Source organism: Nelusetta ayraudi, unplaced genomic scaffold (assembly GCF_046127955.1).
Source record: "Nelusetta ayraudi isolate G7.1 ecotype Tasmania unplaced genomic scaffold, CSIRO-AGI_Nayr_v1 ptg000238l, whole genome shotgun sequence".
Classification (NCBI taxonomy): Eukaryota; Metazoa; Chordata; class Actinopteri; order Tetraodontiformes; family Monacanthidae; genus Nelusetta; species Nelusetta ayraudi.
Window position 1 is genome coordinate 185,324 of NW_027466287.1, and position 17,383 is coordinate 202,706.

Sequence of the window (17,383 nt, forward strand, 5' to 3'; positions counted from 1 at the left end):
GCAAAAAAAAGGGGGGGGGGGGCGGGATCCTCCATTCACATAAGCCACGGCAATGCACCATCATTCAAATATGATTTTACAAGTATATGTTAAATGCTATTTGACTGAGACACGGCCAAGATGAATCCCATAATCCCTTAGGCCGTGTGTTGAGGCTGGTGGTTGAACAATGAGGCGCAGCAACCCCCCCCCCCCCCCCCCCCCCATCCAAGAGCAGCTGGAGGGATGATACAGCAAAAATGGAAGGAGAGAAGCACCACGCGGGACTTGTAACGTCTGTTAGTGAGATAAGGAGGGGGGAGAAGGTCCAATGGCGAGTCGAGGAATCTAATAAGGCTTGATGGAACCAACGTCGGGTCCCCTGAGCAAGGACGCCCGGACCTTGTTTATTGTTTGCGCCCAATCATCTCAGCGAGTCTTCAGCAACCGAGAATGAGCTCACTTCACTTCCACGGCATGCCGTGCATACCGAGAGGGCAAATTAATACACACAGTGTATTGACATTCATGCTCCATCCCCAAGGTAGACACACACATACACACACCCACACACACATGCACCCAGAACATGAATATACCAGTGCTGCTGCTCCCTCCTCTTGCTGTTTGCAGTGTAACGACAGTTTCTGCTTCGTCTCCCAGAGTCCAAACTTGGCAGGATTTTAGCAGCGCTGCAGCAGCACGGAATGTTCAACACTATTTCCATGTGAGGAATTACAATTCACCTTAAGCCAAATTACCACATGGCTAACAGGGCGACTGCAAATTGGCTCAGTGCTCAGCAGTAGCTTCCACTGTGTTTTTAGTTTCTGTGGTAACCACTGTGCATTTCTGCAATTCTTTGGAGGTGTATTCAACCTCTTATGTTATGATGGCAAAAAAAAAAAACATGGGACATTGATGTGCTGCAAAGTGCAGAAAAATGAGCGGCTCAGACCTTGACAAAAGGCCTCCATCCCACAGTGGAGCCTTTAGAAAACAGCTTGTTGCCCACCTGGAGGCTTCATTTTTCTTCATGGCGGCTGCCCAAGACTGTCTTTTTCCAGACAGTGGAGGCCACAGAGTGAGACACACCCCTCTCCCCTTCAAGCAAACAGAAAAAACAACAAAAACCACAACATTGGATACACAATTCTTTGCAAGCTGGCAGCTATTTGAGGAAGTATGAAGCTGAAAAAAATAAAAAACTAAAAAGCACCTGCCCTGCGGCTGCACTTAAGTGCTCTGCAGCACCCATGCATCTCGTAGGGGGGCTGTCTCGCTAATTGGCTTCTGTTTCTGCTAGCAGTGCTGCATGCGCTCTCTCTCTCTCTCTCTCTCTGACACACACACTCACACACACACACAGTTGACAGCAAACATTAAGCAGCCCTTCCCTCAGATGCAGCAGCCTCGCCAGACTCGGCAGCACTTGTTGATTTAGTGAATTTTTGATCCAATGAGCTCGGCGACGGCCACCTCGGAAGCCTCTCTGTGGCGTCTCTCTCTCTCTCTCCCTCTCTCTTTCTGTCCCTCTGCAGCGTCTCCTCGCATCTCGGGGCGCTGCGCCTGATTTGTTCCCTTGTCTCCCGTCTGCAGACAGCTGTGGCTCACCGTCGAAGGGATTCTCAGGGTAACGGATGGCAGCTGCGCCCCCGCCGTTTGAGTCCCGATCGATGGCCGAGTGTCTGAGCCGGGATTTGAATTTGAATTTATCACCGATCCACGTTTAAGTGACAGCGCAGCGCTTAGCTCGGCCTGCTGGGGTACGCATTAAAAAAACATATAGAACAACACACGGACGCAAATGCAAATACAAAAACGGCAAAACTAGGGATGCACCGATGCCACTTCTTTAAGTAGAGTACGAGTACTTGCATTTTAGTACTCAACAATACCGATATCGAGTACTTATTAATGTAATAAGTTAATAACATTCTAATGAAATTGTCATATTTGTCAAATTTTATACAACTGGTATCGGTGTCGGGGTACCGGTACTTAGTATGAGTGGAGAACTCAATTCTGGCATTGGTATTGGTGCATCCCTATCAGAAACTAAAAGAAAAAAACAAAACAAAACAACAACATTCACTATACTCCACTCAATGAAGCACAAAAACATTGACGCACAGGCACAGTAAACAAGTTGTCCATTTGTCCAACAAGGAGACCAATTTTGAGACACAAACCAGCAGCAGCGGCAGCCACAGTGAGTGCGCTGTTTGTGCATTTATGAAGTGGAAAATATCACAGAGGTATAGCCGGGTAAACAGCTCGCCTCACATACTGCATATTTAAGACCACACAACACCAGATTTGTTTCTGCATTTCGGTCTCGATCTGAAATTTAAACGCCGTGCTTGTGCCTGGTCTTGAGGTTGAAGAAGCCGAGGCTCGAATGTTCGAGCTCCGTCTGAAGTGTTGCTGCAGCGCAACCTCGCACAATGTTCCGCCTCGGAGGGGGGAAAGAACAAAAAAAAAAAACCCAGAGAGAATAATAAATGGAAGAAAACACAATGTTATCTCAGAGCTACAAGAGGCAAATGTGGCTGCTATCAGCTCCAATCCCTGCGGCTCGGTCAGGAAATGCTGATGGTTGTTTTTACCGCAGGGACCACGGTGGCCTATTTTCCCCCTTCCTCATCCCTTCCCATCCCTCCTCACTTCAAAAATACAAAGGCCTCGGGCCGGCATCGGTGAAGATAAACAGCGAGGTGCGAAACACGCACGCAAAGGATCGCCGACGAGGCTTCCAGGATTCGCAGGAGCAGGAAGCTGCGGGGCCAACGGTGCGACATCTTCTCCCGTCACCTGGAGGACGTTCATCCAACACCTCCTCTGATTTAGCTGAAGGACAGGAGGGCTATCTGCGAGGTGGCTGCCTGCTGGGCTGCTGCTTCTTGCAGCTGATGGATTACGGATTGAGAAAAATTAAAACAGAAATAGACAGAATTGGAAATTCCCCCCTTTGTTTGCCCTTTAAGAGAGCTGCTTCCAGCGGTGAGTCAGTGGTGGAAACCGTTGCAGCCATCCTCAGCTCCCCCCACAAACATGTTACTTTAAAAGGCAAATAAATAAATAAAAAACAAAAGGAAATTCTCGGGGGCAGTTGTGTGCTGGTGTTTCCCATCCGCGCGCCTGGCCCCGCCCCTCTACGCCTCAGTCGACGGAGTGGCTGTTTGGCGCGGCGTTCTTATGCAATCAGCCGAAGCATCTCAGCGTGACTATCACTGAGAAAGAGAGAGAGAAACAGAGAGAGAGAGAAGCTGTGTCTCCATGACAGTTTTTCTAAAAAATAAAAGCAACATTTCTAACATTTACAAAGTACAATTGCGATTTGCAGGCATTTCCATTGAATGGTGTGAAGCACATAAGCAGTAATTTCTCCACAGCTTTTGTTTGCTGAGCTTTTGTTGGTTTTGATGGTTGTTATATTTTTCTCTTACTTGTAAAAAAACATTCATCAGCATCTGCACGGATGCAGCGGCTGCAGCGGCTGCAGCATCCGTGCCAGTTTTTTAAAGGCCCCACACAAAAGCCATTTTCTGATGTTAATTCTTTTCATCCTGACTGACTAGCTCGTGAAACCTCATATTTAGTCTGTTCACAGTCTCCTGCCAAATCCACCAGAGGAGGGATGCACGTTGCCTTTAGAAAGCAGGAGGAGAGTTTACAGTAGGGCCCCCTGCTGGAGCCCCATTGCCACAGCAGCACCCAGGAGTTCTGTTTGTTTCTTTCCAGATGAGAACAATCAGTGCGGGCGTTGAAAAGCCTCTTCCATCGACTGATTCTAGTTCCCTCTGATCCAAACAGGTTTCAGTCAGATCAACAAGGCCTGTGTTTACTCCTGCGTTCAATCAAACATCCCATCGGACGTGAATACGTATTGTTCAAGTTGTTGAAGTTAATTTGCAGCTGAGCGCTCAATCCCTCCCCTTTGTTTTTTCCTGATCAGGGCCCGACTGACTCCTTGCTCTGTCTGACTGTTATGATGCCGATGGAGATCACAGAACCCCCTTTCCATGTTCACGCCGGGTTTGATGCACAAGAATGAGAATGACGAAGCGAACGGGGAACGAAGTGGAGACTCTTCCAGGCAGGGCTGAATTCACTTTAGCTGTCAGCCGTCGTCTGCTCTCTCACGCTGAACGCTTCCTGCTGTAAGATTATTTTCCCACACGCGAGCAAAACAGCCTCCAGTTAGCAGCATCCATCACTGACACGCTGCCGCGCTATAGGGCTCTCCCCGCCTCCTCCACCCACCTCACCCCCTCCCCCACCACCCTCCACCCACCCTCCCCGTTTCATCATCTCCGCAGCGTCGCTGTTCAGTTGCCAGCTGGTAATGAGGCAGTGCAACTATAAATAGACGCCTATGTATTCTTCTGAAAGTATGGAAGGAAGGGAGGCATGTGGTGAGACGGCGGGATCACAGGAGGAGATGCGAGACAACGGAGAAGAAGAAGAAGAAGAAGAAGAAGAAGAAGAAGAAATAAGAGTTGAAACGGGAGACAGGCTGAAGCAGACGGGACCTCGGGGAACATTTCCATTATCCAGGGATGGTCCTGCTGGGATACTGTGGCCAAAACCAACATTTTGCCCATGTACCACTAAACACAACATCAATGGAGGTTGATAGCAGATTTCTTTTTAATGTTTTAGTCCATATAACCCTACTGGACTCTGATGAAGAGTATGACTCTACTTACAGTGTGGAGAAGTGGCAATTTCAGGTAAAGTGTCCCTTAAATTCTCCTTAATTCTAACTCATTGGATCAGAGCTGCTTGTCTGGAACAAAGACCATATGGGGGTGTTGGGCCAATCACATTTCTCCGTCAGCAGCCGACTGCAGCTCAGGAGTTAGAGCAGGTTGTCCAATGACTGAAAGGTTGGCGGTTCAAATCCCGCTCCATCCCAGTCTGTCGGTGTGTCCTTGGCCAAGACGCTGAAGCCTAAAACTGCTCCCAAGGGGGCTGGCACCGCCTTGCACGGCAGCAGCCACCCATTGGTGTGTTAGAGTGTGAGTGAATGGGTGAATGAGAGGCCATTGTGAAGCGCTTTGGGCTACCGTGAAGGTGCTGGAAAGCGCTATGTAAGTGCAGTCCATACCATTTCCTAGCCGGGCTTCCTGTTGGTGCAAGAGGCGGCGCCTCCCTGTGGCGGGCCAGCCTCTGTGCTGGGGTGGAGGCAGAGTGCTGCCAGAATTCCATTTCAAACACCTTGTTACGTGAGCAGCCTTGTATTTATCGTATAAATGCGACTCAAATCTCTGATATCGGCAACTGTTTTTTTCCCCGCAGTTGTCGACTCCCCGTGTTTCTGCCGCTCTGACGGAAAAAACGTGAAGCTGCTTCTCCTCCTTCAACCCTCCTCCTCCTCCTCCTCCCCCCACAAGGGTTTATTTCCCCCCGCAGCTTCTTGTCCCTTTCACTCTTTCACGGCTCTGGATTGAATTCAGCAGCGTCGGCCCCTCGGGAGCCCGGCCGCTCCCCTCACTGTGTCTCAACTCAAGCGTGAAACGACCAAAAAAATAAAAGATGGGTGCCTTTTTTTTCCTTTTTTTTCCTGAAGGATTCCTCTGGTCGAGGATGAAGCTGCTGCAGTAACGGACGCAGCTCCCTGGCGTTTTCAGCCGCCACGCCTTGTTGCAGCGGCTCCCCAGAGTTGTGCGCCTCCATATATGGTCCCTCTGACACAAGTGGCTCCTATAACAAGCGGATCCTGCTCGTTCGTCGCTCTCTCTCTCTTTTTTTATTGGTTTTCTGGGATGTTCTCATTAACTCCAAAAGAGGAGCGTGACAGAGAGAAGCAGAAGAAGAAGAAGAAGAAGAAGAAGCAGAAGAAGAGGAAGAAGCAGAAGAACAAGGAGGAGAAGAGGCAGAAGAAGCTTCTTGCAGTAAATAATGGAACACTCTTTGAAATATGCATGAAAGTCTTCCAGTCATCCTGCGGATTGGATGGGATTATGTAATCCAGAGCTGCAAACGTGAAGCAAACGTCTCCCAGTCAAAGTTGGAGTTGCGTAACGTTCGGGGGAAGTCAGAGAACCTCCCGGGTAGTCGCCGCTACTTGCCGAGTCTGGCGCCCCCTTTTTGCTGCGCTCTCACGGTATTACGTAAAAAATAAAAAACGGATAATTGCCCCCCGACTCTTGTTCTCTGCCTCCTGCACACACACACACACAGCCAGTCGGGCTGCCGAGCCCAACGAGACAGATGCTGCCGCCGCCGCGCCGCCTGATTTCCCCGAGTTCAGTCGGTCGCGCAATCAAACGTTTGCCTTTTTGCACTGGAAAAACACCCAATTCAAGTGTTTCTGATGATCCTGACTGGCACGTCGTCATCAAGTGGTTGGTTTTGCTGTTTATCTGTTTTGAATTTCAATGTTTGCAAGGCAGACAAAACAAATTGGGGGGGGGGGGGGGGGGAATGGCCTTCACTGCCCCCTCCTGGTTTGGATTTGCCAGATTTTTTTCCAGCCCAGTGGATAATGAACTGCATTAGGGAAGTAACGACGTTAACGGCCGTCGTTGGCAAACAAATCAATTAACCTTTTTATTTTTCTCCCCCCCCACCCGCACCCCACACACCACCCCTGCCTGCCGCCGCCGCCGCCGCCACGTGCGTCTCATCGGCTCCACGTGAAGGTTTCCCATCATCCTCCTGCCGGCTTGCCTGTGGCAGGGACTCCTCCCTCCCTCCATCTCGCCCTCCCTCCCTCCCTCCCTCTCTCCTTCCCGCTGTTCTGGGATGAGGACGATCAGTTTTTACAGCTCCGCAGCCACGCGATGATCTCAGCGCCTGCTGGAACCCCCCCCCCCCCTCTTTCTCCACTGCCACGCCCTATTGATTTATACGAGCTGCAAAGCAAATGAATTGGAAACATTGTGTTCATGCACCCCCCCCACCACCCCACCTCTCTCTCGTCTTTGTCAGTGTGAAGCCTTATCTGCGATCAGACAGGGAGGATTCCCCGCAGGATTTATCACCTATTTCCAAGGGCAGACGCACCGTTGGCCAAGGTTGATACCCTGCGTACTGGCCACTCGGCGCCGCCGCTGCCACACCCTGTTCCAGTCTGCCACGAGGAGGGGTGGGTGGGGGAGTGAGATAATGCTTCAGTCACACACACCTTTTCTTTTTCTTTGTCTTTTGTAACGGTCATCGGTCCCGTAAAAAGCTGCAGCCCCCCGAGGCGGATTTAGCTGGTTTCTGTCGCAATCCAGTCAGCAAACACTTTGTTGTGATGTAAAGCAGGAAGTTAGCTGAAAGAAACAGCAAAGAAGAAGGAGGAGGAAGACTTTACTGTCAGCTGCTGACAAAGAGATTAGCATTAGCCGTTTTGTCAGGACCGGTGTAGGTACAAAATCTGTCCGGCTTCGAGATCTTTCCGGGGTCTTCACGGCAACTCTATTAGGACAAACTACATAGCGGTCGAACAGACATGGATAGATATAATATGATCTCGCAGCCGGACCCCGAACAGATCTCGTAGCCAGACAGATTTTGGACCTACACGGGCCATTTCCTCTGCTGACCTGCTGCGGAAGCTTTATCTTCATCAACGGCCTCCAACTTTCAAGAATCTTCTACGGGCTCCAAACCGAGTGGCCGGTTGAAATAAATCCAGTGTGATTGTAGTCGAGCGGCAAGTGAAATTTCTGCATTGTTTGGTTTAAATAGTTGAATCCATTTTCTTTTCGGCGCACTTTCCTCTTGACTGGCTGCCGTTCCAGTGCTGTCAAATGTCAACAACCATCTCATTTACAGCAGCGAGCTCCGTCGCTGACACCTGCAGAAAGCAGCATTTGTTTGAAATACCGCCCACGACTTTTATTCCCCGCTGCCGAAGGAAGTGAATTTAAACGCCAAACAGTGTTACTCCTCGGCAGGGAAGAGTCTTTTTCACCGACTCCCTCCCTCCCTCCCTCCCCCCCCCGCCCCCCCTCTTCTCACCCTTCTTGCCCCCACCCCTCTCTCTCTCCAATCAATGCAATGTCTTCCATTTTTAGAAGCGGTCGATGCTGCTATCAAGCCCGCAGACCCACAGCCTCCTGCTGCAGCCACACGACTGTCTGCAGCTACCTGCCTCCCTCCCCTCCTCCCCCCACCTCCCCCAGTAGAGGGGGGAAAGCCTGGGAAGGAGAATCCCTTTGAAGTAGAGCGAGGAGATGGCAGGGGGTGCAGGAGGGGGGAGACGGGCAGCTCACTGCAGAGGTGAAAACAATGGGAGATGAAGAGAAAATAGGTGATAATAGAGTTGGGGGAAAGGAAGAGGTGAAGGGGGAGGAAGGGTGGGGGCAGAGGTGGGAGAGGGGGGGGGGCAATGCACTCCTGGCGTTCACCTCCGCGGCACGGTGTCTCTCCCTCTGTTCTCTTTTCTCCCTCCTCCTCCTCCTCCTCTTCCTCCTCCTCCTCCTCCTCCTTCTCCTCTTCCTCCTCCGCTCACCGAGCTGTGATTAGTATGCAGAGCTCGGCCTCGCTCTGTTCTGCAGTGTGGGTTTGTTTGAACGCTCTCGCTTCCTCGCTCACTGCTGCATGTCAGAGGGAAAGGGAATCGCACTGCAGTGGCGGCCGTGCACGCACGCACGCACACACACACACACCACTCACGCTTGCGTATTTAAAAAAAAAAAAAAAAATCCCTCTTTGCTGCACCTGGGAAAAAACCGCTTTGGTCACAGGGCCATGCTGCAGATCTTCTATCACTCGACGGTGTCTGGTGTCATCTTCCACGCTGTGGTGTGCTGGGGCAGCAGGCTGAGAGCAGCTGACACTAACAGGATCAACAAACTCATCAGGAAGGCTGCTTGTGAGTCGGGAGTGGAGCTGGAGATGTCGGTGGAGGTGTCAGAGAGGAGGATGCTGAGTAAACATCTCAGCATCATGGACAACACCTCTCACCCCCCCTGCACGCCACTCTGAAGTCTTCAGCTGCAGACTGAGACCACCGAGGAGCAACCTGCCAAGTAGCAACCTTCCAACCTGTGGCCACCAAACTTTAAACCACTCTTCCGTCACACTTGCACTGCATTTGTTGTGTTTGCGTACGTCCACGCCAAGTTTGCAAGGTGTTTGAGGACAGCGAGGGGATGTTTCTCTGCCAAAAAGCACGTCAGGGGACAAGTCGAAACATTTCCAACACAGTAAATCTGCTCATCCCAAAGCTGATCCCTCTTATTTTAGGCGGCGCTTCAAGGCTCCTGTAAGCGAGTACGAGACGAAAGCATCCGGATTCGTCGCCCCAAGTGGAGAAACGACGTCCGTCTGATTTCAAGCGCTCGTTACGCCGCACGCGTCATAACACAAAACCAGATTCCGCATCGTTCAAGCGCTGCGTTGCTGATAACAAATGAGGCGCCGGCGCCAAAATGTTCCCGCCTGCTTCCAACTTCCATCTCTGACTGTTACATAACTGAATGAGATTTGGAAAAGCAGCGATGAATCTCAGTCGATGAGAAGCAGGAAGAGGATGGAGTCGAGGTGGAGAAGGTGTGTGTGTGTGTGTGTGTGTGTGTGTGTGTGTTGAAGTGGTGTAGCTGGTGGAATTAAAGGGGCCTCCTGAGCAGAACCTTCCTCTGCTGAGCCGCCGGGAGGATTTTTTTTTCCCTCCCGCCGCCGGTTGAACCCAATTAGACTTGAAGCCATAAATCCTTAGCAATGCAATTTCCCCCCCTAGACAAGATCTGCCGGGCTTCCCCCAGCAGCACACACACACACACACGCACACACACACACACACACACACACACACACACACACACACACACACACCTCCCCCTCCCCTCCTGTCTGGCCTTGATGTACTTACAACCTGGCTTCTCCTCCATCATCGTCTCTTTGTCTTTTTCTTCGCTATGTCTTCATACACTCCTCCTCCTCCTCTTCCTCCTCTCCTCCTCCACCACTTCGCCGTCTCCCAGTCGCCTCTTTATCCATCTCGGCTGTAATGCTCACCGCACTCTCTCAAGGCCGAGCTCTCTCTCCACTCCTCCGTGACCTTCAGCTTTCTCCTCTTACCCTCCGGTCGCTGCGCCCGCTTTGTCCACTCTATCATCTCATCAGATGCGCTGTGTTTTATATATATACATATATATATATGTATATATATATATATATATATATATATATACACGTCACTCTGTCTCCTCAGTTACGTAGTCTCATTTGTCTTTGGCCTACTCGCTCGCTTTGTTCCTTTTTTTTCCGACTTTCTCCGTCTCTTGTCGGTCTTTGTTTCCCAGTTGGTTCCCAGTTTGACAAGAGAGGTCTGATCATGTGGAAAATTAAAACTCATTCATCATCTCTGAAAACTTTTGCCCGTCTGCAGTTTTTTCCCTTCACGCTCGTGATGCGCATTTTAACGGAACCCTGGAACCGGCTATCGCATTAGGCACGACTCTATTATTAGCAGCGGTGGGAGTATCAGAGGTGGCATAATAACAGGGAGATAAATTAGCCCGATTCTCTGCCGGATTTACGTGCACACCCACGAAAACGCTGCAGATTCTGTGCACGTGCACGTGCACGGTGGAAGGTGGCGACGCTCAGTGCCTCCGTGGCTGCATCTCTGCAGCAGCAGCAGCAGCGGCAGCAGCAGCAGCGGCTCTGCAGCGTGACGCGGCTGTCAGTGCAGCTTTGCAGCAAAGCAGTCGGCTACCGAGCAACATCTGAGGAAGCGGATCACGACTTGGAAGGCGGCGCCTCCTCGTGCACGCGGAGGCCTCCCCGTGGTCCCGCCTTGTGTCGGAGATCCGTCTGACTTTAGCCTCACAGCCTGGTGATCAGCGTGCGGAGCGGAGCACGAGGCGCTCGACAAGCCCCGCCCCACCCGCCGCAGTTCTGCTTAAGAGACACAGTGGTGAATATTTAATATGGAATCTCTTTCAAAAGACTATTTTTATCAGTTTGACTCAATAATTCAAAACATACTCTGCCGGGCGTCATCTGCATACAGTGTATGTGTTTGTGTGTGTGTGTGTGTTTGTGTGTGTTAGTTTTTAAGTTGTGTGTTTGTGTGCAGCCACAGTTTACACAAAAACACAAGACAAATGTTGTCGGATGAATGGAAACAAGTTGAGTCTGAGTCACTGCAGCAGCACCGAGTGCTGGAAGGATGAGTGTTTGGGGGGAATTGACGGCAGGTTTTGAGTGGTTTGACCATCCTGTGTGAAGGTGAACCACTTCGTCGTTGGAGATTTTCATCACTTGGTCAATTCAAAGGGGGATAAATGCTTGGTTTAACCGGATTTGCAAAAAATAAAACCTCCGTTTGACTGCAACTGCAACAAGTTTCTGAACCACTGGCTTCCCCTCCAGTCAGGATAATTGACTGGATTGGTTAGATTAACATGCTGTAACCACTAACCCCCCCACAGGGTGTTTGCCACCAAGCAGCTTTAAATTGATTTAATTAGCTGCATTTATGACAGCGCCGGGTCTGCGAAGGAGGAGCGATGCCGGCGGGCTAACTTGGCCTGTGGGCTTTGTCGTTTGGCAGGTTAATAACTTTAATTATGAAAGATCTGACTTACACCTACTTCCTCTGATTAACGCCACGGGAGGTGTGGGCAGGGAAAAAAATAGCAGGTTATATATGCATGTGTGTGTGTGAGACAGAGAGGACAACAACAGAAAACTGATTTGTTATCAGTGATGTGGCTGCGGCTAACACCAGGTTAGCGGTGCGCTGCTTCCTCCGTGGCTCGCAAATCCATTTGCGGGGGTGGGTTGTGCATGTGTGTGCATGTGTGTGTGTGTGTGTGTGTGTGTGCGGTTGGGGGGTGACCCATCGCACAAAACAACCATTAACACTCACATTCACACCTACGTGCTGGACATTAGAGAGCCAATTAAGTGAAACAGGAGCAGCTGCCAGATTCCAGCAAAGATCCCTTTAATCACGCGCGTATGCCGTGAATACGGACGATCCCGAAAAAGGGAACATTTCGTACCTGAAACTGTACTTTTGTGCACACCGTCCGCTCAGGCTCACATGCATGAATTATAAAGTCACAGTATGCATGAAGCAAGTGCTTTATGCATGACTTTGCAAACACACAGCGGCTTGTAATTGCAACGTATGTGTGCAAGCAATGTCTGTGTGAGTGCGTGTGTGTGTGTGTGTGTGTGTGTGTGTGTGTGTGTGTGTGTGTGGAGTTGCTGCAGCGACAGATGGCCCAGGTGCCCTCCGCTCCCTGTGTGTGAGTGCGGCTCACGCTGGCGTTTCGTGTTGCTTGCTGTGTGTGCACGTGTGTGTGTGTGTGTGTGTGTGTGTGTGTGTGTGTGTGTGTGTGTGTGTGTGTGTGTTGAGCATGTGATAATTCTCTGCAGCCACCGGCATCGGCGCGGCGGCCCCTGATGGTGCGGCAGAGAGAAACGCCAGCAGCCGGAAGCGGGAACTTTTCTTTCTTTTAGTTTTCAAACTTTTCTGCTCTCTGCTATTAGAACTGCAGGAACAAGTTGAAGGAAATGGGAAGCAAGACGACCCAAAAGAAGAAGAGACGTTGCAGGGAGCAATCAAAAGAGTTTGGGGCGTGGTTATCTCTAATCCCTCCTGGGGAAAGAACTCTCGCTGCAGGAGAGGTCTCGTTCTGACAGTTAGCTCAGCTAGCGGGCCGTTCACCTGCCCTTCAAACAAGCTTCATCCTGGGAGCTGACGACCCGTCCGAATATTTATTGGCCCGCCCACCTAAAATACAATTTCTGTCGACGCCCCCTGCTGCAACTCTTGTACTTGTACGTGGTGAATATTTGATGGTGAGCACACAGCGGAGCCCCCTGCGGGTAGCAGCCTGACATTCCCGACACTTAAACTCTCATGAACATGCAAAGAAAGGGGAGAAAACGGCGGAAATAATAATAACTTAAATCTAAATGCTAATGCGGGTCGCAGAGGGAGGGTGGGGGGTGCGGGGGGTTGGGGAAGGGAGGCAGCGAGGGTTCCATCAGAAAATGGACCTCGCATGAGATGTCTGTCTCTAACGCGAGCTTGACGTGCACGCCGTGTTGAGATTAATTTAGAAAATAGTTTGAACTATTTCTGCAGCTAAATTAAAGTATAATTATCAATGATTGACATATGTTTTTGCATGATTTTGCTTGATTTTGCTTGATTGTGGGTTGGAGCGGAGGTGTGGTTATTTTTTCTGTTCATTCCAGATGTTGCCGTTGGTTGGAAGGAGAAGCAAAATCGATTGTTTGTTTAAGAGAAATTCACAAAATGAAACATCTCTCTTAATTCTACAAACGCATTCCGGTAATTTATTTTGAGATTTTAACACGCCGCCAGTGTTGCTGCTGCTGCTGGTGGAGCAACACGCCCACAGCCGCCGGCTCCTCCAGAGTGATGGAGCCTCGGCACATCATCATTTGCGCTGGTATTTACATGTGTGGGCATTTCCGCCAGCAAACGAGCCGCGCTAAAGTGCACACGTGTGCATTTCCATGGGCGGTTGGGAACGATGGAAGGGTTTCACTTAAGGACTCCATCTCTACCCCCCCCCCTCCTCACCCTTATGCCATCCATCCCTCTGTCTGTCTGTTTGTCCGTCCGTCCTTTCATCGCAGCTCTTCGCCCTCCCTTCTGCAAAAAAAAAAAAGGCTGCGTTTATGTAAGAGATGCTGTAGAGCCCCGACGCTAAAAGCTAAATGGAGTGGAGAGGATGCGCATTACGGACGCCGCAGCGAGGGAAATACAGCCACTCGGAATTATTAAATGTAGTTTTCAGTCGATAAGAGGGATGAGTGAAGTTGACAGAAAAACACCGGGGTTGGAAAAAAAAAGTGACTTCAGTGAGTTCAGTTCAGGGAAGGCGAGAGAAGGAAGGAAAGCAGCTGGTATTTAAAGCTCTCGATCTCACTCAACTTTAATAAACTAACATACTAAATGAAATAGTGGAGTACATTGTCTCCGGATCCCAATGAGAATACTAAACTACTTAAGTACCCCTCACTGTCAGCCAGCTCTGTGCCAACCTGCTTAAAATACCAACCTGGACAGCTGACAGAACCTGTCAGCTTGTGTTTGCAGGTGTTTCCACTGCTGCCAGTTGGCCCAATAATATAAAAGAGAAACCCAACATGTGGCCAATTATCACCTCGTTGGCAGCCTTGTGCCGCTGGCACTTAAAAATGAATAAAGTCTGAGCGACAGAGAAGATGGAGACACAAAAAAAAGAAGCATTTTACTTCCTCCTACTTGATAAATAAATACATTATTACAGCCTTAAAATCTGACTGTGCACCTTCATTTAGATGTGTGAGAACTATCCAGCCATCCATTTTCAATACCTGTACTGCTTCTTCCTGCACTCAGAGTCACGGGGCTCTGCTGGAGCCTCTCCCAGCTGTCACCGGGTGAAGGCAGGGCGACACCCTGGACAAGCTGCCAGTTATCCCAGGGCACAAAGACACACAACAACACGCAATCTGGTCAATTTAGAGTTTCCAATTCACCTCACACGCATGTCTTTGGCCTGTGCGAGGGCGGAGAACATGCAAACTCCACACAGAAAGGCACCTGGCCTCGAACCCACGACACGCAGAAGGTCGTGGGTTTGATTCCATTGTGTCCACTGTTCTCGGAAAAAACGATGACAAAAACGTTTGTCGAAACTGATGGAAAACAAACCAATTCCTATTTTCAAAGGAGCCACTGAGCTGCAGTCTGGCATCGTCCTGATTCAGAGAGAGAAAAAGTCCTCAGCAGCCAAACGCAGTCACAGCGCCCCCTCCCCACTACCCCACAACACACACAAATACACACACACACACACACATACACACATACGCACACACACTTCACCGTCTCCTGCGATGCACGGCACTTTTACATAAGAGATTATGTAACGCGAACAAAGAAGCAGTGCGAACGCCTTCGAGAATGTAAATAAAGTTTCTTTGATTTGGATTCGGAAAAAGGAACATTTATAAATAAAAAAAAACAGCGAAACTGAGCTCTGATGGCTTTTTTTTCTGCGAGTGGAGGAGGAGGAGGTTTGTGAAATAACAGTGGAAGCAAAAAATAAGAGCGAAAACTTCCACGTAGCTCCAGACTCAATTAAAAACAAATACCAACTCGCACTAGTTAGCGCTTGTGTTGCAGGGTGTTGGCTGACTGGAGCTGCTGGCGACAACATCGGCGCTAAAGAGGTTCAGCGCTAACCGTCGGCAGTTTGAAGCTTTAATTAAGCCGACGAGTGCGTCTCCCAACGCGCTCGGCTCATCAAAGTCTAATGATTTGACCTTATCAGCGGGCGACTCGCGGACGACGCCGGGGCCGAGCGCTCGTCTTCCTACTGACGAGTCGGCGGTTAATAGTGGGAGGCGGGGCGTTCGGCGTTCAGGATGTCGTTCGGAAGTCGTTTGTTTACGAAGCCGCCATGTAAAACAATCAGGAGCCGTGAAACGACCTCGCTAATTGGAACCTCCTTCATCCCGGGAGTTGAAGCTGCTGTTTGTGAACGCAGCTCAGAAGTCGTTTGTAGATTTGTTCATTTGCAGAGAGATCACATGAAACATCTCCTGTTGCGTGTGTGTGTGTGTGTGTCTGTGTGTTTATTATTATTTGGCGAGGGCACATTTTTCACTTTTGGGACGGCTGCGCTCGATGGCGAGGATAATTTGCTGTCACCTCTTTTTGCTCCGTTGGGTCCCGACAAATAAATCTCACGTTCATTATGGGAATTAAACTGTGTGCTTAATTAAAAGTGCTTTGTGGCGGCGGCGGCGGCGGCATCCAAGTCGCGCTGCTTCCTGTTGGTTAACACCATTTGGTTTAATGGACGCGAACAAGAACTACCATCACATTAGGAGGTCAAATTTATCCATTTTGACTGTTTGGAAGCAATGATCTTAATGACTATGGGAGAGCGCCAGAGTGAATTACTGATTACTTGTTATTTGTTTTTTTTTTTGTCATTTTAATTTGGAGCTACGGGAGAATTAACAGCAAATATGACAAGAGATTGATTTTTTTTTTAGAAGAATAACCAATGACATAGCTAAATAAATATATGTCAGAAACCTGCAAATATAATATATTACAGCCTTGTCATTGTACTCGTTAAAGGTTATTGGATCCATCACACAGTCTGTAGCAGAGCAGCGCGACCCACCCAGGTGACAATCCAGGATCGATTTCACAGCGCACGGCACCTCTTTAATCCCTGACAATGATGTTTGTTTGTTTGTTTGTTTGCTTGTTTGCTTGCTTGGCAGTGTTGACACACCTCCCGACTGGGAGAATGCAGCCATGAGTCAACCACAGGTTTAAAGGTTGGCATGGATATACATCTGAAACAAAAATTGACTTTAGCATAAGAAAAAAAAACAACAAAACACGTCCACATGCACTCACATTGAAAGGCTAAAAGCAAGGAGCTAAAGCTAAATGCTGCCATATTAACAGACAAGGAAGGGAGAGGAAAAGTGAATGAGTGGTGCAACAAGTGAGCGAGAGCGAAGCAGCAGCAGCAGCAGCAGCAGCAGCAGCAGAAGGGAAGTGAGTGGGCGAGTGAGTGGGCGAGCGAGCACAGAGCACAGCGAGCGCATCTTCGGCGCCGCTGCTGCAAGTCGTCTCCCACCGAGTTCACACCCGGGGAGCCCTGTGGCGGCAGCGGGGGAGAGTGGGGTGGGGGGGGGGGCAGGGCGGTGGTGGGAAGCAGGGAGGTGGTGGGGGTGGGAGTGGCACGCTTTGTTGAGGCGGCACCACATGCTGCACTGACGGCAGCAAGAATTCCGCATCTTTACTCACTGGGACGGTCGCACATTGTGATAGAGTAAGACTGTGATGATGATGATGATGAAGATGATGACTGTGATGATGTTGATGATGAAGATGATGGTAATGATGGTGATGATGATGATGATGATGATGATGATGATGAAGGTGATGATGATGATGATGAGGATGATGATGATGACGGTGATGATGATGATGATGATGAAGGTGATGATGATGATGATGATGATGATGATGATGATGATGATGATGAGGATGAGGATGATGATGATGAAGGTGATGATGATGATGATGATGATGATGATGAAGGTGATGATGATGATGATGATGATGATGATGAGGATGAGGATGATGATGATGATGATGAAGGTGATGATGATGGTGATGACGGTGATGATGACGGTGATGATGACGGTGATGATGATGATGATGGCACATTTAAGAGGCTTCACTCATGGTGCATTTCAAACCCTCTGTGCAGGTGCAGACCAGTGCACAAAGATCAAATCAGCTCAAATAAGCAAACAAGCGTTCCCATTTGCATCATTTTGGCTAAAAAGAAAAAATGAAAAAGGGAAGAAAAAAAAAAAAAAAACGCCACTGAGGAATCTGCTTTTCACTGGTAAATCAGCGACCTGCACACAGCAGCTCAGCGAT